Source organism: Lepus europaeus, chromosome 17 (genome assembly GCF_033115175.1).
Source record: "Lepus europaeus isolate LE1 chromosome 17, mLepTim1.pri, whole genome shotgun sequence".
NCBI classification, from domain to species: Eukaryota; Metazoa; Chordata; class Mammalia; order Lagomorpha; family Leporidae; genus Lepus; species Lepus europaeus.
Genome location: NC_084843.1, coordinates 75,789,759 through 75,815,105, shown reverse-complemented (window position 1 = coordinate 75,815,105; position 25,347 = coordinate 75,789,759). Strand labels below are relative to the sequence as shown.

At 50.6% G+C, this 25,347-nt stretch overlaps 1 protein-coding gene and 1 pseudogene across 1 annotated transcript in view; one reads left to right on the top strand and one right to left on the bottom strand.

The window, feature by feature from the left end:
* The window catches only part of LOC133775995 (glutamate receptor ionotropic, delta-1), a 706,634-nt gene that overhangs the window by 335,545 nt on the left and 345,742 nt on the right, over positions 1–25,347 (top strand). The gene's annotated exons all lie outside the window — the stretch shown is intronic.
* Positions 23,432–23,539, bottom strand: LOC133776457 (U2 spliceosomal RNA; annotated as a pseudogene).

Sequence of the window (25,347 nt, the reverse complement as noted above, 5' to 3'; positions counted from 1 at the left end):
AAGTTTGATTGTGATGTGGTCTGATCATGAGTTTCTTTAGCTTTTTTCCTCTTTGGGGTTTGTAGAACATGGATTTATAGGTTTTTAGTCTTTCACCAAATTTGGGACATTTTCAACCATTATTTCTTCAAATAACCTTTCTTTCTTGTTTCCTTCTAGGATGCTGACAGCACAAATGTTTCATCTCCTAGGCTCTGTTCAGTTTCTGTTGTTATGTTTCTCTCTCTCTCATTTTGTTGGGTAATTTCTATGTATGTCTTCAAGTTCACTGATTCTCTCTCACTTTCTCTTTTTCTCTCTGTTCCTGGCTCTGCCTTTAAAATGAATAGATGAATCTTAATAAAAAAATGGTTGCAATAGCCAGAGCTGGTCCAGGCCAAAGCCAGGAGCCTGGAACTCCATCCAGGTCTTCCATGTGGGTGCAGGGGCCCAGGGATTTGGGCCATCTTCTGCTGCTTTCCCAGGTGCAGGGAGCTGGACTAATGCAGAGTAGCCAGGCCTCCAGCAGGCTTTCTGACATGGGATGCCTGCATCTTAAGTGGCAGCTTACCCTGCCTCGGCACAGCACTGGGCCCCTGAAGAGCTGTGGACAGGGGTAATCATGGTGAAGTGCTCCCTGGAGACCAAGAACACACAGCTGCTCAGAGTGTGCAGACTCCTCCCTTTGCCAGGATGCTCTTGGGACCCAGGATCTGACCCAGAAACACCCCACAGCATGGCGGATAGGTGGCTAGTCCCCTGTAGGACCATGGCCAGTGATACATCACCCAAAACTGCTTTGTTTCCAAGTGACACAGCTCTGTGCAGTGTTGGGTGAAGCTTCGGTTTTCTGTGGGTGCGGCGTTGTTTTCTATGGATGCAGGGTTCTGCTTCTGGAAAACCACTGTGAACAGAGTCCCCAAGCCTAACTGAAAAGAAATGAAGAGAACGCAGAACACAAAGATGCGCCTTTCCAAACACGTGTGGTGAGCATGCAGAGCCGAACGGAATCTGTTAAGAGTCATTTTACACTGGCAGTTATTCCAGCCGGGTGGGGACCGCTGAGAAGTACAAGCCTGGTGGCATTTGGAGTGAAGACGCTGTCTTCTAGTAAATCTCACAGATTAGGCGCTTCTTACTGCTCAAAGAACCTTTAAGCTGAATTCAGAAGTAGGGAATTCTATTCCCTAGAAGCCCTCTCTTTAAAATCACAGCCTCCTCGCCTACTCCTCCTGCCTGGGCAGCTGGAGATGAAGCTCCAAGCATGGCTCCCAGTTGGGGAGCCACTGCACTGAACCCAGGCCACTGTCACATTGTGCTGTCATGCTCTGAGTTATCTAACGGTTTGCAGATAAGTGGAAGTGTGTGTGCACATGCACAGACACACACACACACACACACACACCTGGTGCTGCGACCAGAACTGATACCAATTTCTTCATCTCAGGGGCACCCAGGAAAGTTGGGTCTTGGATGGGCAGATCTGCAGATCGAACCCATTACAGATCAAAGGTATAGTTAGGCCTATAGTGATTGCATCGGTACTGGACATGTGCAGACTTTTTGTTTTCTTGCCGTCTTTCCATAAACTGTATAGTTTGAGAGTATTTCAAAAAGTTGCTGCAAATATCAAAGTGCCCTCCATAACAACTATTTGCATGGTGTTTACATTGTATTAGGCATTCTAAATAATTCAGAGATAATTTAACTTAAAAGGGGAGATGTGCATGTGCTATATAGGAAATGCAACGCCATTTCATGTTCCGGACTTTAGCATCCCAGGAGGGTCCTGGAACCAACCATCCATGCATGCTGAGGGATGACAGTGTCTCTCGGGTTCTGCTGGTTTTGCAATGATCAGAGAAGCGGGCAGCTGGGACTCTGTGTGGCTCTGAGCCTCTGCTTCCCAGTGTGTGATTTCAGAGCAGGGATGGTGGGTGCAGGGATTGCAGTTACCGACAATTATTGGCTGGATTTTTGGCAATGCCAACCCTGAGTGCGTCTGAGTCCAGGTCAGTGCTCTCCTCTGGATACCACCTGCTTTTCCTCTGTCTGTGCCCAGCTGCCAACCCTGTGTGGTCCTCCTGACGGCTCCAGCGGGCCCGTCCACCGGCTGTGGGTCACCGCACAGCATCTGCAAGCCCAGATGGAGGGTCTGTTTTTTGAGTGGGAAGAGCTATTTAGGGGCACTGGGTCAAGCCTCTTTTGGGTCCGGTTTGCTCATTTTTCTTTCCTGTTGTTTGATGTGTTTGAAAAATCAAAGCAGCTTGCAGCCCTTGGCTTGAACATGTTTGATTAGCTGGTTCACCGTGGAAGATGGCTCCACAGGGTGAGAGTCCAAATGAGGTTAAAAGTTGTGGCGTCCATCTCTGTAGCAGGGGCACCTGCTCTGTATTTAAATCGGTCACTCCACGGGGCAGCTGCTGCCTGATGGGACTCGGAGGGTGACTTCTGTCCAGGGACTGCTATGCCGAGAGACCTCATCTACAGAACATCAGCAAGCATGGCAAGGGGTCCTTGGCTTTGACCTTGGGCACGTCCCATTGCTCTTCATATCTGTAAGATGGGTCTGTAATAGCATTTATGTCTTAGTTTTGTCATGAGGATGAAATGAGAGGGTGCATGTAAAGCAGGTAGCACCAGCACACGGGGAATAAGTGCTGAAGAAATCCAAATGGCACTCCTCAGCATCTTCTTCTTCTTATTTTTAAAGATGTATTTATTTATTTGAAAAGCAGAGTTACAGAGAGGCAGAGGGAGAGAGAGAAGAGAGAGAGGGAGAGAGGAGAGAAAGAGAGAGAGAGGTCTTCCTTCCACTGGTTCACTCCCCAAATGGCTGCATTGTCTGGAGCTGGGCCGATCTGAAGCCAGGAGCCAGGGGCTTCTTCCAGGTCTCCCACATGGGTGCAGAGGCCCAAGGACTTGGGCCATCTTCTACTGCTTTCCCAGGCCATAGCAGAGAGCTGGATCAGAAGTGGAGTAGTCAGGACTCGAGCCGGCACCCACATGGGATGCTGGCACTGCAGGCGGCAGCTTCACCTGCTACTCCACAGCACCAGCCACCAGCATCTTCTTGTCCTTCCTCTTCAGTGCACATTGTGGACCCTGGGTGGGGCTCCTGTTTTCTTGGAGTGTTGTCCTCGGGCATGAGATGGGAACAGCAGTGCCTCCTCTGCAGACTTGTGGGAGGATTCAAGGGGGAGCCATTACAGAGCCCTGGGGACCAGTGGGTTTCTAATTCTAATCACCTCTCTGACTTCATTGGGTTCATATCAATGTCTGTTTTCTAAAGGTTAGCAATATGTGAGAAAAGGTGGCTCTTGCGCTGTGCCTTGCCTGAGTGAGGCAGTGTCCTGAGACTCACCATTCCACTGAGCAGAGAGCCAGAGACCCAACAGAACTGGGTGGTCCTCCCCTCTGGGCATTGCCCCCCATTCTGCTGCCCTGCTTATCTCAGAGCCATCCTGGAAGCTGTACAGCCTCCACTTGCTACGCTGGGCCGGAAAACGCCCCAAAACTCCTCCTCCTCTCTTACCTTTCTCTCCTTACCTCAGACCCAGTGGTCCTCTGGGGACGGCCATCAAGTCGAAGGGCTCATTCCCTTCTTGTCCAGGTCCTTCAGGACGTATACTCCTGCCTCCAAATCCCTGCCTGCAAGTCACCTCCTCCTCTTCTGCCTGCACCTGCCAGCTTGTTCTGTCTACACCACCCTCACCCCCATCCTCACAGCCAGCCCCCTCCCCCTCTTCCCTTCCTAAGCCTCTGGCTGGCTCACTGTCTACACCTCAGCCTGGCTCCTCCGATTGCATCTCCCAACCTAGCTGATCCTTTCGCCCCTGTCAGTCACTCTCCAGCCATGCTCGCAGCAGTGACCACAGCACGCTGGAACCACAGACACAAGCTACTCTCAGCCACCCCCACTTACCTCCACCCGAAATGTTCTTCCACCCAGGGAGACCTCCAACCCCACCTTTTAAAATGGTGGTGGTCCCCAGTAATCTCTCCCTCTCGCACCCAGTTTTCTAGAGCCCTTTCCTTTGGAAAACCCACCAGGGAAAACTCGCCCAGGAACCCAACCTGGCCACCTGCCTCTGCTCACCAGTACCTGACCACCACATATTGCTATAGGGAATCTCAAAGATCGGCTGCTGGTTTTGCTTTGCGTGCCTCCTCACACGTCTCCATGGGTTTCTCCCTGCCTCCCTAAGCACCCGTTCCATACTTCATCCACTGCTCTCAAGTCCCCATCCGCCTCCTTCCCCACTGCAGCCATCCACTGGGAGCCCCTCATCTCCTGCCTCCAGAGCTGGGAGTCCACCTGCCTCTGCAGCCATTGGCTCCCTACCCCATCTGGGGACTCCAGAGGGAGGGAGTGTACTTCACGGAGCAGCCATGTCCTCAGATCCAGGGTCTGGATCACGGCCATTTCCCCTCTCCAGGATTTTCCTCTCGTTTGTTTACCACATCTCCCTCTGGACACATTACGGCGTTCTTCCTCTCATTTGCTCACTGCTGCTCTGCCTGGAAACTTGCGCAAAGTCTTGTAAGGAACACACACACACACACACACATTTCCCCACACCCCTGCAGTTGTAGCCCCAACTCTCCAGCTGTTTGCTCCCCTTTTGTCTGCTTTTCCACCCACCTGGGTTTGGCGGCTGATTTTCCCCTTCTTGCCCGGAAGTGGCCGTTGCCAAGGCCACCTGTTTTCATAGCTCCCCCCGGGGTGTGCCCCTTGCCCTGCCCACCCTGCCCCCACATTATGCCACTGCCTTCAGCACAGGGCTCCCCCTACTGCCCAGGACATTCTCTCAGCCTCCTTTGCAGGCTGCCCCTGTCCCTGCCCAGATCCCAGCCCCCACAGTCCAGAGGAAGCAGGCCTTTGCCTCCTGTCTTCTCTCTGGGCTTCAGCCGCACTATGGCTTCAGTATTTACCCATTAAACTCAGGGCATCTGTGTCCCATATCAGAGTAACTGGGCTTGATTCCCTGCTGTGTCTCCTGCTAGTGCAGACTCTAGGAGACTGTGGTGGCTCAAGTAATTGGGTTCCTGCCACCTATAAGGGACACCTGGTCGAGTTCCCACCTCCTGGCTTCAGCTTGGCTCAGTCCTGGCCATTGTAGACATTTGGGGAGTGAACCAGCAGATGAGTGCATTGTGTTCTTCCTGTTTCTTCTCTCTCTCTCTCTCTTCCTCTCTCTCTCTCTCTCTTTCTGCCTCAAAATAAACAAACATACAAGTAAATAAATAAATAGATTTTTTTTGACAGGCAGAGTGGACAGTGAGAGAGAGACAGAGAGAAAGGTCTTCCTTTTGCCGTTGGTTCACCCTCCAATGGCCGCCGCGGCTGGTGCGCTGTGGCCGGCGCACTGCACTGATCCGATGGCAGGAGCCAGGTGCTTCTCCTGGTCTCCCATGGGGTGCAGGGCCCAAGGACTTGGGCCATCCTCCTCTGCGCTCCCTGGCCACAGCAGAGAGCTGGCCTGGAAGAGGGGCAAGCGGGACAGAATCTGGCACCCCGACCGGGACTGGAACCCGGTGTGCCGGCGCCGCAAGGTGGAGGATTAGCCTAGTGAGCCGCGGCGTCGGCTAATAGATTTAATCTTTTCCCAATGCTAGTCTCTTACCCAGACGTTGCGTATGAGCCTTGGCATACACCTGGGTGTCTCACAGGCATCTTGGCTTTGATAAACCCCCAAAGAGGATTCGCCCTCCTCCCCCCCAGGTCCGTTCCTCTTATACAGTGGCTCTGCAGCCACCAGCTGCTTGAACCCCAAACAGAAATCATCCCTGATCTTCCCCTGCCCTTCACACCCTCCCTTCATCTGGACAGGTGCACCTGCCTCAGAAGGAACTAGACTCAGCCAGAAGGAAGCGATAGGTGGCGGACGACCTGGGCCTCTTAAAAGCTCTGTGCTTCTTCCCCAACGTGGACCAGAGCAGTGGATGTCCCAAGGAGTGGGGAGGGATGTGAAAGGAGTTTTAGTAGATCCTACCTCTCCCTGTGCCCCAGGACAGAGGGGTAAGCGTAATTGAAAGTGTTTTAAAATTATAGTGTCTTTCTGGGACCAAGGAGAGTGACTGGAGGAAAAGAAAGCTGTCTTTTTATTCTTACTCTGCTGGGTTCTGATTCCTCAATAAACCACTCATAATAAACATGACAGCACTCCTATTTAAAACTTTTCAAAGACATTCTACTAGGCTTTGCATGAAACCTGAACTTTGCATGGCGGCGGGTGTTCCATGCTGTCCACTGTCCACCCTGAGTGGCTTCTAGCCCCAGATCCTCTGTTCTTGGAAAGGTTGTGGCTGCTTGCTTCCCATACTTCTCACTACACCCCTGAGTAGAAACGCAGTGCTGTCCCCTCTGGCTGGACATGAACTGGTTAGGGAGGGGCAGGAAAGGGGAGTCCTGCCTGCCTCTGCAAATCCTTGCTAAGCACCCCCAGCTGGGAATGCTGCAAGTGGGGGAGGGGCAGGCTCCTGAGCTGATGGGGCTGGTGGTTACTTCCCTGCTGACACCGACACCCCTGGAGGGAAGGATGCTTGTGCAAGATCTTGTGCATCTGGAACAATCCTGAATGTCAGCGGTGCTCAGCAAGCACTTTTTGAATCAGGGAAGATTGCACGTGGGTTAGGCTGGGGGAGCATTGGGCTGAGCTGATCATGGAGCAGGTTCTGGATGCCAGTGTCTGCCTGCTTCTCTCCCCTCTGCAGGCTGGGCTCAGGCTCCCCTGTGCTTCTCAGACCTTGGTGAGGTGCGCAGGAGCAGCAGGTCGCAGGGAGAGATTGAGCAGTGGTGCTAAGCTTCTCCAAGCTGTCGTGTTTTCCTGATTGTTATGCAACGCTCTTCCCAGCTGGCCTCCCTGCCAGACCCATCTCTGAGGCTAATGCTGTTTCCCCGGCAGAATGCACAGACAAATAAAATATCTCAGACAACAACCTGTATTGTTATCCGCTTTTTCCCTTGGATTGACTGCTCCGGCGCCCACCCAGGGCTTTTACAGGGCATCTGTTTTGGAGATGTTCTGGGTTTGCTCTCCGCAGGCAATTGCTTTTAAGACAAAGGCCGTCGGAGACAACTTCATTACCTTCTAGATTTTTCCTCTGTATAATGTGGGCTGCCTCAACCACGGGTGAATGACTGACTGTGGACATCGTAGCAAACATTGGGAGGCAGGCACAGCCTTCTGTCCCAGTCGGGCTTAGCATTGCAGACTTTTATTAAACAAATGATTTATCAAGCCCCCTGAATGCAATGGACAGGACACCAGCCACGTAGTCTCCCATGCCTCATTTTATTTCCACCAGGTCCCAGTGAGGGAGGCGGGCTCTTACTGTATTTCTTCTTTTGAAGGAGTGAGTGAACGCTTCAAGAGATGAAATGGTAGATTTAGAAGGTGGCAGATTTATCCTAAGAAACCAGGCCTTGCTCCTGTCTCCTTGGGAACTGGCCTTGGGGGAAACAGAGGCAGGCTAAGAACTGAGTGGTTCTTTGGCCTCCCACTGTGGGCCCAGAAGCCAGAGCCAGATCAGGTACAGCCACATCCGGAGATAGAACCACCCCCAGGCAATGGTTCAGGCTCTGCAGATAGAAAATGGAGGTACTTCCAGCTGGTGGCCAGGGGCAGGGGCTGGCATGCTGGGGTGGGGGGCACTTTGAGCACGGAGCTGGCAGTCTGGGGCCCTGGGTATTGCTTCTGCACACACAGTGGCTCCTACAAGGAGGACCTGCCCTGTGAGCTCAATGTACCCCAAGTCCTACCTCTGGCCCTGGTCTGGTTGCACCTGCTACATCCATCAAGTTCGGAGAGGCGGAGGAAGTTGATCTGTGCTTCCGAGAACAGAATCAGGGGAGAATGCCTCAGACATTGAGTCAGAAAGCCCTGGGCTACAGTGTGAGCTCCGTCCATTGCACAGTGGCCTTGGGCATGGCAGCCAGAACCTCTGAGTCTCCCTTGCCCCATTAGCACCTCGAGGTAGCAAGAACCTGCTGCCCTCATGAGGACTGAATGGTGCAGGCCAGTGGTTCTCACCTGGGGTCCGTGTTGCCCCCTAGGCCACATGGGGCGATGTCTGGAGGCATTTCTGATTGTTACAGCCAGGGGCACAGGGTGCTACTGGCATCTAGGGGGTGAGGCCGGGCAGTGCTGCTGAGATCCTACAGTGCAGAGGTTAGCCCTTCACAGTTACCCAGCCTCCAACAGCAGCAGTGCTAGGTTGAAAAAGCCTGGGGTAAGTGATTAAGCATCACCCAGCGTTTAGCGCCCCAGAGAGTGTTAATCAAGGCTAATTGAATTAGATTCAGGGTGTTAAGAACCAGAGGGCTTCTGACAGGGGTTCCCAGCAGGCACTGCTGTGCTCGTGCTCCATAGCTTGCCCTGGGCCCAGGGTGGGGGCTGCTGGGGAGGTGCACCTGGGTCCTGAGCTGGCTGCTGATGGAGGACACTCCCTTTGCCTCTCCCTGTCTGCCTCATGACAGCAGCCCACAAAGCCCCCATGGGCTAGCTGTCTGTGACACCTCTCCCCAGGTGCTGGCGTGTGCTCAGCTTTGGCCAGCACCAAGCCCCTGTCCTGGCCACTGCTCCCAGCTCCAGGTCCTGGAGGCAAAGTACAACCCACTCTCCTGTGGCTGATGGGGAGGGTCTCCCTCCCCAAGACCTCTCAACAGCCTGGCTTCCTTGTTGTCCTAAGAGGCCCATGCCATAGCCCCAGGTGGTCGGGGGTCCTGCAACCCAGCAGGCTTGGGCTTGAAGCAGACTCCTGGCCTTGGGCCGAGTAAGACAAAGGCATAGGAAGGAGGAAGAGGCATGTGTCTCTTGTTGGTCCCATGCACACTGGCTCCAGATCTTTTCTGAGGCTGCCAAGCTGAGGATTCAGGTGTGCAGGGCGTCTTTGAGGAGCTCGTGTGAGTCGCTAGCAGCAGGTGCAAAGGGAGATGAGGGAGGAGAGGGGCCGGGGAGACCCTTCTCTGTGTCCCAGGGAGAGGTGATGAGACTGCTGCAGGCTGTGGAGAGGGGAGGAGGGCATGGGGGAGACAGAGCATGAATCAGGAGGGTCCCAGTCAGCTGTGCTGAGGGTGCCCTGGGCCAGAGCAATGCTGAGCCATGGAGGAACGGAAGGAGCCCTCTTGGTCCTGCTTCTCTTTGCCAAGCCCAGGGGAGGCCTTGAGCAGTGAGCATGGCCTTGGGGAGCAGGAGTGCAGCTGCCTTAGAGTCTTAGGGGACTGCCTAGGCCTGGCCAGCCCCTCTGACACTGCAGGTCCAGGCGCTTAGTGTGCACTGACAGCCTTGGATGCCACACAGCGGCCCTGGTGAGGATGAGCAGCTGCAACCATGGGCGGTGTCGGGAAAGTCATTGCTGTTGGTCCTCACAGCCCCTCTCTGAGCCTCATTAAGATGGGACCACTGTTTGTACCCTGCCCACCTCGCCGGACAGTTGCAAGGTGCAGCTCTGTGAACTTGGGAGCTGCCAGAGAGCTAAGAGACCACCCTGAGCTGGATCCACACAGGGGCGGGAGCCGGTGCAGGGACACAAACCTGTTTCAGCAGCAGAACTTTGCACTGGTGCTTGCTGCCTTCTTCCCCACCCCCGCTTCTCCCCAGTGCCCTCTGCAAGAGGCTCCCCGAGTCTTCCTGTTGAATTTGGTCCAGTCCCAGCCCCAGGGCCAACAGCGTGCGTGGGAGAGACCCACTTCCCTCTGCGGGGTCTCAGAAGAGGTGGTGGGCCCAGGGGAGGGGCTGGAACCCCTGTCCCTGTCACGGCCATCACCTGCTCCCGTGCAGGCAGCTCCTTCCTCTTTGTGGGTCTGCAGCAGCTGCTGGGACTCTGTGCTGTTTCTGGGCCTGGGATTGTCTGAGTTCCACACTCAGGGCCTTGGGAGAAAATGCCACGTGTGTTTCTGAAGCGTTTTTAGGGAACCGTAAAAGTGCCAGGTTGTCTTTTTTTATGGTGGGTTTTAAGGTCCTGATTTAAGAGTCTCTCGTCTTCCTGCTCTTGCCTGTGGGTTGCTCCTGCTGAGAAGCCCCTCTGAGAGCGTGCCCTTCCCAGCACCGGCAGCTGCTGTGGGGACAGCGGGGATGATGGCAGAGGCTCAGGTCTCAGATTGGGCCAGGTGCTGTGCAAATTGCTGGCCTGCATGGTCTGTCGCGCTCCTGAGGGAGCCCCTGTGGGCCTGGGGTTGCCCCCTTGTATGGGGGGAGGCACTGAGGCCCAGGGAAGTCCCAGCTTGTGCTCAGTCACACCGCTGCCCAGAGCTGGGCTCCCCTTGGAGTCCTCCCCACCTCCTCTGCAGTGCTGCCACCCACGCCGCTCAGCACAGGAGTCCCAGGAGTGGCTGTGCTGCACCCCTACCTTGAGCCAGCGTCTCACAGGCACCCGGGCTAACCGCTTTTCTTTTTAAAAAAATTATATATTCATGTAGTTAAGGTATATTTCATGATGTTTTCATATCCATACAAATAGTGAAATGGTTATTGTAGTCAAATTGACATATCCCTCATATCAGTTACTCTTTGCGTGTGTGATGTGTGTGTGTGTGAGCTGTGTGTATGTTTGATGTATGTGTGCAATGTGTATGTATGTCTGGTGTGTGATGTGTATGTGGTGTGTGTGTGTGTGTGTATGATGTGTGATTCTGTTGTGTATATGTTTGTGTGATGTGTGGGTGGTATGTGGTGTTTGTGATATGTATATGGTACATGGAGTGAGTGGTGTGTGATTGTGTGAAAATGGTGTGTGTGGTGAGTGTATCTCTATGTGGTATGTGTGCATGTGATGTATGTGTATGTATGTGATGTGTGTGGTATGTGTGTGATATGTGTCTGTATGTGTGTATGTATGTATATGTGGTCTGTGATGTTTATGTGGTGTGTGTATGAGATGTATGTGTGTGGGGTGTGTGTGTGGTTGTGTGGGATGTGTGATGTGTGTGTATGGTGTGTGATGTGTGTGCATGTGATGTATGTGTGTGTATGTGATGTGTTTGATGTGTGAGTGATATGTGTCTGTGATGTGTATATGTGTGTGTGGTGTGGTGTGTATGTGTGTGGTTGTGTGTGTGATATATTTGTGTATGTGATGTGTGGTGTGTATATGTGTGTATGTGGTTGTGTGTGTGTGGTATGTATGTATAGTGTATGGTATGTGTGTGTATGTGTAGTGTGGTGTGTATGTGTGGTGTGTGATATGTGTGTGCATGTGATGTATGTGTGTATGTGATGTGTTTGATGTGTGTTATATGTGTCTATGATATGTATATGTATGTATGTGGTATGTGTGATATGCGTGGTGTGTGGTGTGTATGTGTTTGGTTGTGCGTGCGATATATGTGTGTATGTGGTGTGTGTAGTGTGTGCGAGTGATGTGTGTCTGTTGTATGTAGTGTTCGTGTGTGTATATGGTGTGTATGGTGTGTGAGATATGTGTGCATGTGATGTATGTGTGTGTATGTGATGTGTTTGATGTGTATGTGATATGTGTCTGTGATGTGTATATGTGTGTGTAGTGTGGTGTATGTGTGTGGTTGTGTGTGTGATATTCATGTGTATGTGATGTGTGTCTGTGTGTGATGTGTGTGTTTGGTGTGTGTGGAGTGTATGTGTGGTGTGTGTGTGGTGTTTGTGGTATATATGTGATTGTGTGGTATGTCTGGAGTGTGTGGTGTGTGTGTGTGTGTGGTATATATGTTTGATGTGTGACATGTATGTGTATGTGATATGTGGTGTGTATGTGTGTATATGTGTGCATGTGGTTGTGTGTGTGTGGTGTGTGTGTGTGTATGTGTGTGTGGTGTGATGTGAATACTTTCCTCACCTTTAAGGCCGTCCAGAAATGACCATTGCCCTCTTTGGCTTCCTCTCCAATTTCTGTCCCCTAAATTTGTCAGTCACAGGGCCTCCTTGTCCACCACAGGGCTTTTGCACGGGCCGTCCCTGCTGACTGCCTCACTCTGCATTCATCCAGCTGGCTTGCTTCCTCACCCTGTGGGTGCCTCATCAGAGAAGCACCCTCTCCTTTGTCTGGTCCTCACCTGCCCCACATCACAGGGCTTGTCGAGACCCGACATGTCACCTGTTGGCTGGAGGGTTGGTTGAATGTCTCTTTAGCAGGCTGTAATGAAAGAGATGTCTTGCCCCTAAGGTTCCCTCCGTGCCTGAAATAGCACCTGGCACACAATAGACACTGGATGCGTCCAGTGAACCAAGGACTCCTTGAATGAAGTCAGGGATCAAAAGAGTGGCGGGGGTGGGGAAGTGCAAAGCAAGACCTCCAGGAAAGGGAAAGCCATGTGCTTTAAGGCAGGACTTCCAAATGCGGGGATCTGGGGTAAGGACCCCGACCTGCCAGAGATCTCAGGGCAAGGCGGCAGCGTTTGCAGGAGCTCGGACTCTGTTTGAAGGAGGCCAGCTCGTGGCCCTTTGCCCAGCTTCCTCGTGGCTGCTGGGCTTTGTTCAAAGGCGGTTAGGCCAGGCGGCCCTGTGCAGTTGGCATCCTTGCAGCCGGCTGCATCCGGGTTCCTCACCGTGAGGCCTGATGATGTGTGTGGCTCTTCCTTAGAGCACCTGGGCTTTGTGTCCCTTGCCCGCATGTATCGATGCATGAAGTAGGGCTCATCCTTGCAGTGTGCATGGCCAACTTAAAGAGTGTGCCTGCGGGTGTGTGGGATAAGACCTGCCCGGGGCGGGGAAGAGAGGGGAGACTCGCCCCTGTCAGTGGCTGGGTCATCCTGTCTTCTAGGACCTGTGCCAGGACAGGGAGTCTGCGGGTCAGTCCATGGTTCCTGGTGCTCACGGGGACCACCACTCAGCTGTGGCCGTCTGAGATTTCTCCCTACACCCAAATGGGCAATGGGAACCAGTGATCCTTCCACACTGTGGATGCCCTGAAAGAACAGAAGAGACAACTGTTACTTCCTGGGTGTCCGTTATGGCCAGCATCAATCTAGGCATTTCTGTGCTTAGATTGTCTGCGTCCTGATGGCAACGTGGGTTCACTGTGCTCTCACATAGTAGAGTGTAGGAAGCCAGGAAGGTCACAGCCTTGTCCCTGTGAAGCACCAGAAGGCAGGACCTGAACTCTGTCCCAGGGCTCCACATGTCGCGCTCAGCTCCTTGCACCGCGCTCAGTGGCAGAACCTCATGCAGACCCTGCTTGGGGCTGATGGGCAGAGCTTTGCCCTGCTCTCTTTATCACTCTCACCAACACTGCCCCCAGGACCTCAGCTTCCTTGGGCTGGGAGCTTTACTGTTGTGCCCTGGGGAGGAGAAAGCAGAGAGGTTTGCTGAGCAGGAAACACCCAGAGATGAGCGCCAGGAAGAGGAGGAGGAGAAGGATTGGTCCTAGATCATCCCCAGTTCAGGTGCCAGCAGGAGATTTGCCATTGCGAGCTCAGAGTCCGGATCAGACAGCCTTGGCTGTGGGACCTTGGACGAATCATTTCTGCTCTTAGAGATTCACCTCCTCATCTACTCTGTGAAAATGGAAATGGCACCTTTTGTCTAAAGCTCCCAGTGGGATCCTTGCACCAAGTTCACAAACAAGAGGAAGAAGTCATCCAGGAGGTACACCTTGAACGTGTCACTGCTGTTGTGTTGTTCACTTAGCAAATGGAGAGCACCTGCCAGGTGCCCAGAATATTCTAGGAGCTCAGGGTCCAGTAGCGAACAAAACAGGGGCCGTGGTGGAGGCCAGGAAATAGGCATGGAGGAATCACACCCCTGATGCTGGCAGAATGGGGAGAGGAATTTTGCTGTGATTGGGTCCAGGTTGGGCCCAGGTAGCAGGAGGTGGAAGGGGCGTGGGTTCCAGGAACCTGCGCAGCATTTGGAAGGTAATGAGCACGGAATGGGCTTGTCCTGTCCCCTGAGACTAATGAAGAGCCATCGAGGGTTTTTAAGCAGTGACTGCTGTTACCAGATTTGTATTGGATGGAAAGTCCTCTCTGGCTGTGTGGGGAGCATGAGTGTGGGCGGTACCATGGTGAGGAGGTGAGGGCACCATGGTAGGAAGTGAGGGCACCGTGTTGAGGAAGTGAGGGCACTGTGGTGAGGAAGTGAGGGCACTGTGGTGAGGAAGCTAGGGCACTGTGGTGAGGAAGTGAGGGCACCGTGGTGAGGAAGTGAGGGAACTGTGGTGAGGAAGTGAGGGCACCGTGGTAGGAAGTGAGGGCACTGTGGTGAGGAAGCGAGGGCACCATGGTGAGGAAGTGTGGGCACCGTGGTAGGAAGTGAGGGCACCGTGGTGATAAAGTGAGGGTAGTATGGTAGGAAGTGAGGGAACCGTGGTAGGAAGCGAAGGTACCATGGCGAGGAAGTGAGGGTACCATGGTGAGGAAGTGAGGGCACCCTGTTGTAGAAGTGTGGGCACTGTGGTAGGAATGAGTGCACCGTGGTGAAAAAGTGAGGGCACCATGGTGAGGAAGTGAGGGCACCATGGTGAGGAAGTGAGGGTAGTATGGTAGGAAGTGAGGGAACCATGGTGAGGAAGCGAGGGTACCGTGGTAGGAAGTGAGGGTACTGTGGTGAGGAAGCGAGGGCACCATGGTGAGGAAGTATGGGCACCGTGGTAGGAAGTGAGGGCACCGTGGTGATAAAGTGAGGGTAGTATGGTAGGAAGTGAGGGAACCGTGGTAGGAAGCGAAGGTACCATGGCGAGGAAGTGAGGGTACCATGGTGAGGAAGTGAGGGCACTGTGGTAGGAAGCGAGGGCACCATGGTGAGGAAGTGAGGGTACCGTGGTAGGAAGTGAGGGTACCGTGGTAGGAAGTGAGGGCACCATGGTTAGGAAGTGAGGGCACCGTGGTGAATAAGTGAGGAGCAGCGAGGAGGCTCCTGTAGGTGTTTTGACCACAGGTGCAGGTGGCCCGGAGCTGGCTGCTGCCTGGCCTTCTGGGCCCTGCCTGAGTCCCATGGACAAGCCCCGCCCGCCATGGAGACCAGCGCTGCGGCCTCTGATACGGATTGAATCGTGTGCTTCAAGAAAGGAGGACTGACTAAGCCCTAATGCTTGCACCTCAGGATGTGCTCACCTTATTTGGAAATGGGTCTTTGCAGGAGATGCAGGAGATCCAGTTCAGAGGGAACCACTGGGGTGGAGTCTAAGCCAGCATGAGTGGCGCCTTCATAACAAGAAGTCTGCCCACAGAGAGGCACATGCTCAGAGGGAAGGGGATGGTGGCCATCTGCAAACCAAGAGGAACTAGCCCTGCTGATCCCTGGACCTCAGCTATCCAGACTTCCCGACTGTGAGATAAGAACCGTCTGGTGTGGTGTCAGTGGCACTTTTTTATGACAACACCGGCCAAAGGGCACCCCTCACCTGTTCATGCAGAGAACTGGGGACCTGCAGAATGGCAGCACCCTGTCCCACTCACGGCCATGCACAGAGGTAGAGGGTGAGTGGCTCTTTGGGTGATGCCGAGGGGCACCCAGGTCATGGCAGGCTGGACTGGAGAGCAGGGGCTTCATGTAGGGCCTCTCTTTCTCTGCTTTTATGCCCCTGGACCTCAGCTCTGTCCCCAAGGCTGGTCAGGCAACCAGGAAGTTGTGCACTTGACCTTCCTTGTGTCCCAGATCCCAGTCCCGTCCTCCCTTAACACAAAGGACACATAGTCCTAATGGAAGCCAGGATCCAGGAGCCACCTTCCACACTGGAGTGTGTTCATCTACATTGGCTAAAACTTCTTATGGGTTGGCAGGACCTTATATGCTAAATGGCTCAAGGTTCCTAGCATGTAGTAGATGTTCAATAAAGGTTTGCTTTTTCTCCTTGAAATAATTGTCTTATGCAGTTCAGAGTGCGTCTTTCAGAATTGGGGGACTGTCCACTTCCTGTCTAGCAATGTGATCAATGTAACAATGCGTTTCCATTCTCACTGTCTTTGCCGGGAAGGTCAAGTCCATTAATTCTCATGTTTGCACAATTGTATTCCCCTTTCCCCTGCTCTCATTTATTATGTGTTATTTATGTTGTATCAGTTGATTAAATATGTTCTCCGTGGTAAGCTATCCCAGTCCCTTTGGAGAAAATATTTCTAAGTAAACACAATATGGTTTTAGACTTTGGACAACACGTCTTCTGGTTGCTCTGAGTCCCTCAGCCTGGCAGGCAGCCAGAGGTGGGCAGAATCGCCCTGGACGTGCATGGAGCTGTACCTGCACCTGGGGGATGTGGCTTTGGGAGGCCTTCCTTTGCTTACAGGGTGGGTGGGAAGGTACAGCGTGGATTAGAATAACATTAGGCCTCTTGTTGATGGCTTTGTACAGGGAGCAGGAAGTGCAAGGATAACCTGGGCAGCCCTGGAAGGTTAGTGGTATACTTGCAGAGGGTTGGATAAGTTCCCTGGCCCTCTAGGCCCTTCAGCCCACGCTGCCCAGGGTGCTGTCATGTGTGCACGGAGTGCACGTGTGTTATCATATTTGCTGTCATGACCCCATGTCAGCACGCCACTGCCAACTCTCCTTCTGTGTGTCAGACCAGGTCCCTGTTGAGGCTCCTGTGTGCTGCCCATGAGGGTGCGCTGGGGTGCAGCTGGGCATCCTGCTTACATGTAGGCTTAGGAGAGTGTTTAGTTGATAAGACCGTCAGCCACATGAGGACTGGCGGGAGATTTTAGAATGTGAACTGGGCACCTGTGATCAAAGAGGGAGAGGCAGCAGGAGAGAGAGAGAGAGGGAGGGAGGGAGAGATATCTTGTATCTGCTGGTTCACTCCCCAAATGGCCACATTGGTTGGAGCTGTGCTGATCCGAAGCTAGGAGCCAGGAGCTTCTTCCAGGTCTCCTACATGGGTGCAGGGCCCCAAGGACTTGGGTCTTCCTCCACTGCTTTTCCAGGCCATAGCAGAGAGCTGGATTGGAAGTGGAGCAGCTGGGACTTGAACTGGTGCCCATATGGGATGCCGGCACTGCAGGCAGCAGCTTTACCTGCTACACCACTGCACTGGCCCCTGCTGGCCATCTTTCTAAGTGGCTGTACAGCTCTTCTCACGTACTAACTTTGTATCTCCCCCATAAAGTTGACATTAACCTCCTGGGCAGTGTGCCAGATGCACGCAGAGACCCCATGGGCTTTGTCAGATGGGGAAGGCTATGCTGCAGTCCCCACCTGCACCTGCTAACTGACACAAGGTCCTCCCTAAGGAGCTTCCATTTGGGGCAGGAGAAGGGACACGGTGCCTTTGGTGATGACAGATGTCCTGCAGCCCTACAGCTCGCCAATCAGCTCCCATTGCGGCTGAGCAAACTTGTCCCACGTGGTGCATCTTCCAGGGTTCTTGGAAACAGTCTTGCTGTTTTTGCCAGTCACGTGGGGCTGTTGGAGACGGCCAGGCCTGCAGGCAGGAGTATTTTAGAGGGTCCAGACTGCAGAAGGAAGAGCTGCTGTGGCTTCTTGGGCTGCTGCCGGGACACTGGGGACAGCAGGGCTGTGGCTGCCGAGTGGCATCTTGGAATGCGAGGGCCCTGCTGCTGGGGCTCACATGGGCTGGTTAGGGGCAGGGAAGCCCAATGAAAGGGTCAGGTTTGCTAAGGGGCAGGAGCTTGCCCTGGGATGAGGTTGTGGAGGAGCCAGAATCAGCTTTCCTTCAAGTTAGCAGGAGCTGGGGAGGAACTGCTGTTGTCTGGAGAGAGCCAGGCATGGGTCTCAGAGCAGGAGCTCGGTCTGTGTCCGCCCTGCTCCTTGGGGCAGTGATGCCAAATGGTGTGACCACAGGACATGCCAGTCATCGTGAGGTATTGATGAATGCCGTCAAGAGCAGTGATTAACTTGGATCAAAGAGCTCGGCTTTGCTGGCAGATTAATTGGGACAGGAAGTGATCACAGTTTGATCTCTGTTCATTTTGTTTTTAGTTGAAAACAGAACAAAAACCCGATAATCAAATTAGAGAAAATAAATGTGTGTATATTAACGAGGGGGAAAGAGAGAAGAGACTAGCAGAAATATAGTCAGATTCTAAGAACGACCTGGCACACGGTGCAGCGGCATTAATGTCTGTTAGCACTTGCCCAGCCGGTGGTAGCTGGTGTGAATGGGGGCACCTGAGCCATGTCGGGGATGGGCTGGTGAGTGCCCCTGGGCCTTCCTGGTGCTCTCATGGGTGGCAGGCACAACAGTTCTGAAGGTGTGGGGAGAACAGTAAAGAAATCATATATAAATATGTTAGTAGTTGTCATGTGGATGAAACATAGGAAAATATTGCTGCCTTCCTCTTAAAATTTATTTGTTTGAAAGGCAGAGAGAGAGAGAGAGAGAGAGAGAGAGAGAATGAGAATCTTCCATCTGCTGTTTCACTGTCCAAATGCCAAATGCCTGCAATAGCCAAGGCTGGGCCAGAAGCCTGGAACTCAGTCTGTGTCTTCCGCATGTGTAACAGGAACCCAAGTACTTGAGCCATCACCTGCTGTCTTCCGGTGCAGGAAGCTGGAATCACTTGTGGAGTCAGGACTCAGCCCAGGCACTCTGATACAGGATGTGGGCATCCCAAGTGGTGTCTTACCTGCTGTGCCAAATGCCCGCCCTCCTGTTGTCTCTTTGGAAGAGTGTCAATCAACCTAATTGTTGGGGGAGGTGACCTGTGAGAGAGCTTGGTCTTGAGGGTTGATTTTTCTCAATCACCGACCAGGCAGCCCCCTGCCTCTTGGAAGTTAGTTGAAGGAAGGATACTTGGAGACCCTTGAACATAGGCCTGGGCCAGGAAAAGTGAAGTCCTAGAACTAGGGGTTATAGAGCAGTCCCCTCTGAGCTGGACCCAGCTCATCAACCACAGGGAAGCTGCCCAGCTTCCTGTTTGCAAACTCCAGGCTGAGTCCCAAGCTGATTCCAGTTACAGACAAGACATGTGTTGGGTCTCCTCAAGCATCTTACAGCTCTGCTTTTATTTCCCGTGTGACAAGTGATCCCACAAGGACCACTGCTACCTTGGCCCTAAGTAGCATGGAGGAGACATTTGGTCAAGTAGAAGTGAGAGGAGTGTTTTGATTGGCTGCCCAGCTTACCCCTAGTTGGCTGCATTCGGAAGGGGAAGGCTGGCCAAGCATTGCTCTCCCTAGACCTTGGTAAGGAGGATCTCAGGCAGCCCTGGGACAGGCATCTGGTGCGGCAGTTAAGACATCACTTGGGAGACCTGCATCCATACAAGAGTTCCTGGCTCAGCTCCCGATGCCAGCCTCCTGCTAATATGCACCCTGGGAAGCAGTAAGTGATGCCTCAGATTCTTCTGGATCCTTGCTATCCACTTGTGAGACCTGGATTGAGTATCTGTTTCCCATGGCTTTGTCCAGGCCCAGTTCCAGCTGTCGTGGGCATTTGGGGGGATAAACCTATAAATGGAGCTCTCTTTGTCTGTCTCTCTGTGTGCCTGCCTCTCTAGTTCTCAAATAAGTAAGTAGATTTTTTAAGAAATACAACCTATGAAATTCCAGTGTTTTGTTAAAATAAAGGTGACTCTTCAGGCTGTCAAGACTCAGAACTGAACAGAGTGAGTCATTCTGAATGCCCCTAGTGTTGACAGGGGAGGTTGGATAGACCCACAGAGCCACACACAGAGAGTTTGGACAAATTCTTACTTAGGGTGTGGGCAGAGGATGGGAGTGGGGAAGCCTCAGTCAGCAACATTTGTGTGAGGCACTGGACCAAGCCTTTGTGGAGACAGTGGAGAAACATGAATGTTTTAAGGGGAGCAATTGGGTTGATGCGTAACTTTAAAAACACTTATCTAACCCAGTTGTTGTTGACCCACTGATGGATGTCAATCAAAAGAGAGCTCTAAGGTTGGCCCTGTTCCCCTTAGTGTGTCCAGCAACCACACCTGTGTGGGAGCTGTGCTGATCCGAAGCCAGGAGCTTCTTTTGGGTCTCTCTCGTGAGTTCAGGGGCCCAAGGACTTGGGCCATTTTCTACTGTACTCCCAGGCCATAGCAGAGAGCTGTATTGGAAGTGGAGCAGCTGGAACTTGAACCGGCTCCCATAAGGGGTGGCGGCACTGCAGGCGGTGGCTTTACCTGCTATGCCACAGCGCCGGCCCCGGGAACCTTCTTCTTAGTATGGCACTCATTTATTTGCTATGTAGATGAGGACCCCAGAATAATTCCATTGACTAGAACAGTGTGTCTTGACAGCAAGAAGAAAAAGTCTGACCTGGAGAAATGGCACGTCTTGCACTTGGGTTCTAAAGTCAGTTGTGGCATTTGGCCTCTACCTAACGACAGTGCCAGCACTTGACCTTGGGCATGCCCTTGCTGCTTAGCCAGTGTGGTGCTGGCTTTATCCCCTGCTTCCTCCGGCAGCCCTGTGAGAGCAGCAGGTGGCTCACACTCAGGTACTCTGTACTCCTTGGTTCTTCACCATCCCACAGTTTCACAAAGGGTAATCAGGCAGTCAGGCTGCGCTCCTGCTGAGGTCTTTAGCCTAAATATTCTTCTGAAGGTCTATTCTCAGTTTATAATTGTAGTCCAATCTGTATCAAAATCTCAAATTCTCCCTGAGCTTTTACAGAATCATTAGAAAATACAGCTGGAAATGGGAGGCTGATGTATATAAAAAGACCGAGAGAGGAGAAAATGGGAAAGGAACCAGTATCAACAGATTTTGGAGTGTTTAATTCAATGGTAATCAAATCAGAGAGATACTGGTACAAGATAGAGGTTCACAGTAATAAAAGATAAACTGTGCAGGAGATCTCAGTGCATAAAACAATTTGAGAAGATAAAGGAGGATCCAAACTCCGTGGAGAAGGGAAGGATTATGTAACAAATGATGCTGGCAGTACTTATTAGTGTTTGGAAAGAAGTATGTATATCGTTCATCAGGAACAGAAGTAAATAATAGTTCTGCTAAGGAATTTAATTTTTTAAAAATTTATTTGTATTTATTTGAAAGGCAGAGTGAGAGACAGAGGGAGAGGCAGAGAAAGAGAGGGAGATCTTACATCTTCTGGTTCATTCCCCAAATGCTCACAAGAGCTGGGGCTGGGCCAGAAGGAAGCCAGGAGCCAGGAACTCCATCCGGGTCTCCCATGTGGATTGCAGGGGCCCAAGTACTTAGGTCCTCTTCTTTTGCTTTCCCAGGTGCATTGGCAGGGGGCTGGATTGGAAGTAGAGCAGCCAGCACTCAAACTAGCACTCCTGGCTTCTCTAGTGGCAACTTGACTTCTGTGCTACAACACTGTCCCTAAGGAATTAAACAAAATCATAGAAAATTAGCAAAATATAGACCATATTATAATTAATATGATTATTACTATTTTTCAGATAACTTCCTAAAAGTGGTAAACATGCTAAAAAGGCAAATAGACACAAATTTATAAAAATTTAAAACTTTATAAAGACAGAGAAGAAAGAAAGGATGATGAGAAAAATATTTGGTATAAATATGACAAGATGGAAATATATACCTTGTCTCATTCAAATTAGTGAGGCAAACATCAGAACTCTGATTCAAAAATGGTAAAAAGATGTGAACAACTGACATCACAAGAAATAAAGTTCAATTCACCTCAAAGGACCCGGCCGCATGTTGAATACCGGGATCTCAAAAACAAAAATGGCAAAGCTGAATATCTTGAGGAATAATCAAAGAGCTGCAAGATAAAAAGACTGCCATGCAATCATCCTTTTTACGATTAAAGGTTATAATAATATTGCCACGGTTGTGATAAAGGTGATATCTTTATACACTGCTGGTGGCCATGCCAAATTAGAAAAGTAATTTTTGCAACACATACCTAGAATCCTTAATTTGTTCATATATTTGACCCAATCATTCCATTGAAGGAATTCATCCTAATAGTATAATTTAAATGAGAAATGCATGAATATATAAGGATTTTTACTGCAGTGCAAGGTAAATGTTCAGTGCAGGGAATAGCTTAGTAAATTATGGGATGGCTACATGACAGACTGTTCTGCAGCCAAAAGCATGATAATGGTAAAGACTATGGGAAAATAGTTATGGTATAAATAAGTAGAAAACATAGCACATTTGTATCTATGGGCTGATTGATTGTAAGTCTATAGCAATTAAGGATTTTGTACATGGCCAGGGACTGGGGGACCCTGCATGTTGGTGACTGGTGGGGGACAGCCCGAGGAGAACTGTCCTTTTCTCGGTTGCCTTTGATTTCCATGAGTGCTGTTCCCTTTGCTGAATGAGGATAATGAGAGGGTTCTAGCTGTGCATGGGAAAAGGAGACTCAGGAATTGTAGGTGGCTTCAGGATCTCTTTGCCCTATCAGAATTATGGGCTGGGAAAAGCAGTGGTCAAGAAATCCTTGGGTTCTGTTGTTGAGACATGGTGTGAGGCTGGCAGGACCAGTGGGAACACACTGGGGGAAGAGCCAGGCCAGAGTTCTGGGTGCAGGGTTTTTTTTTTTTTTAATGTAATATTTTATTTTGCTATGATTTAATGTATTTTAATTTTACCTTTAATGATGAGATTTTCAAACCACTTTTTTTTTTAAATTTATTTATTTACTTGAGACAGAGAAGGAGAGACACACACACACAGAGAAAGTCTTCCATCCACTGGTTCACTCCCCAAGTGTCCATAAAGGTCAGAGCTGCGCTGATCCAAAGTCAGGAGCCAGGAGTTTCTCCCGGGTCTCCAACATGTGCTCAGCAGCCCAAGCACATGGGCCATCTTCTACTGCTTTCCCAGGCCATAGCAGAGCATAGAGGAACAGCTGGGACTAGAACCGGTGCTCATATGGGATGCTGGCATTGCAGGCAGAGGACTACCTACCGCAGCATCAGCCCCTGCAGTTTGGTAAAGAACCTAAGCAATTCATCTTCATGTGGGTGTTTGGCATAGTGGTGAAGATGCCACTTGGGACTGCAACTTTCTATTGGTGTGCACCCTGTCGGGCAGCAGGTGAGGGCTCAAGTACTTGAGTCCCTGCCATCCACGTGGGAGACCTGTTTGAGTTCCTGGTTCCTGACTCTGGCCTGGCCCAGCTATGGCTGCTGCTGGCACTTGTGGAAAGTGAATGGACGGTCTCTGTGTCTGTGTCTCTCTCAACCAAATAAAATTTTAAAAAAGAATTCATCCTGAGCATGCATCTTGGTTTACTTTACAGATGTACACACCTGGGTAGCTGCTACCCAGAGCAAGATATAGGAGCATAATAGCATTCCATCAAGCTTTCTTCCCAGTCCATTCCCTTTTGTTCCCCACTCCACAGTAACCACGGACTTTTATCAGCATTGATTAATTTGCCAGACCCTCCTATGAATGGAATTGCGTAGTACATTCTCCTCCATATCTGGTATCTGTCGTGTGACATAATGTCTTTGAAATTTTCCTGTGATGTGTCTATTGAGTTGGTTCTGAATTCTGTTATATGAATATATTATTTATGTATCTGTTCCCTAGTTGGTGGATATTTGGGCCATTTCTAATTTGGCACTACGGCAAATAAAACTGCTTTGATTGTACTTGTTCAAGACTATTGGCCTGTGTTGGGGTCTGTTTCTCTCAGCTACATGGGATCACACGATTATAAAGTAGGCATTTACTGATAAGAACAGATACTACACTTGATCTTAGCCAAAAGGCCGAGAAGCGATAAACAATGACCTGATCAGCTCTTGTCCTGACTCTTGATGTACAATGTAATACTTTATCCCTTTTAGTATTTTTTTGTTGTTGTTGTTGTTCTAGTACTAGTGGTTGAACTCTGTAATTAACACACAATTATTCTTAGGTGTTTAAATTTTAGCTGAAAAATGATCCCTGTTAAATATAAGAGTGGGAAAAAGAGAGGGAGGAGATGTACAATTTGGGACATGCTCAATTGGACTTGCCCCAAATGGTGAGTTAGAAATGTGCCAGGGGATTCCAATACAATCCCATCAAGGTGGCATGTACCAATGCCATCTCACTAGTCCAAGTGATCAATTTCAGTTCACAATTGATGACTCTGATAGGTCTAAGAGTCAAAGGGATCACACAAACAAGACTAGTGTCTGCGAATACTAACTGATAGAATAAAAAAGGGAGAGAACGATCCAACATGGGAAGCAGGATACACAGCAGACTCATAGAATGGCAGACGTCCTAAACAACACTCTGGCCTCAGAATCAGCCCTTAAGGCATTTGGATCTGGCTGAAGAGCCCATGAGAGTATTGTAGGCATGGAAAGCCAAGACACCCTGGAAAAGGAAAAAAAAAAAAAAAGAGAGAAGACCTAAATTAAAGATCTCTGCGAGTGAGATCCCAGTGGAAAGAACGGGGCCATCAAAGATGGAGGTACCTTTCTCTGAAGGGAGGAGAGAACTTCCACTTTGACTATGACCCATCGGAATAAGATCAAAGTTGGCAAACCCTAAAGGCTTCCATAGCCTTGGCAACTCATGAGTAGAGCCTAGGGAGATTACTGATGCCATAAACAAGAGTGTCAAATTGTTAAGTCAACAACAGGATTCACTGTGTACTTACATCTCATGTGGGATCTGTCCTTAATGTGTTGTCTAATGTGAAGTGATGCTATAACTAGTACTGAAACAGTATTTTTACGCTTTGTGTTTCTGTGTGGGTGCAAACTGATGAAATCTTTACTTAGTATATACTGAATTGATCTTCTGTATATAAAGATAATTGAAAATGAAAAAAAAAACCTGGTGTTAAATTGGAAATTGCATAGAAAATTAATTAATTTTAAAAATATATCATGTAGGATCTCTGTCTTTAATGTGCTGTACACTGTTATTTAATGCTATAACTAGTACTTCAACAGTATTTTTTCACTTTGTGTTGCTATGTGAGGGCAAACTGTTGAAATCTTTACTTAATATGTACTAAACTGATCTTCTGTATATGAAGAGAATTGAAAATGAATCTTGATGTGAATGGAAGGGGAGAGGGAGCGGGAGGGGGGAGGGTTGTGGGTAGGAGGGAAGTTATTGGGGGGGAAGCCATTGTAATTCATAAGCTGTACTTTGGAAATTTATATTCATTAAATAAAAGTTTAAAAAAATAAATAAAGTAGGCATATATTTGGCTTCAGAAGATGCTATCCAACATTGTCCCTTTTTTTTTTTTTTTTTTTTGGACAGGCAGAGTGGACAGTGAGAGAGAGACAGAGAGAAAGGTCTTCCTTTTCCATTGTTTCACCCTCCAATGGCCACTACAGCTGGCGCACCATGCCGATCCGAAGCCAGGAGCCAGGTGCTTCTCCTGGTCTCCCATGCGGGTGCAGGGCCCAAGGACTAGGGCCATCCTCCACTGCACTCCCGGGCCACAGTAGAGAGCTGGACTGGAAAAGGAGCAACCGGGACAGAATCTGGTGCCCCGACGGGGACTAGAACCCGGGGTGCTGGCGCTGCAGGCAGAGGATTAGCCTAGTGAGCCGTGGTACCAGCCATCCAATTTTTA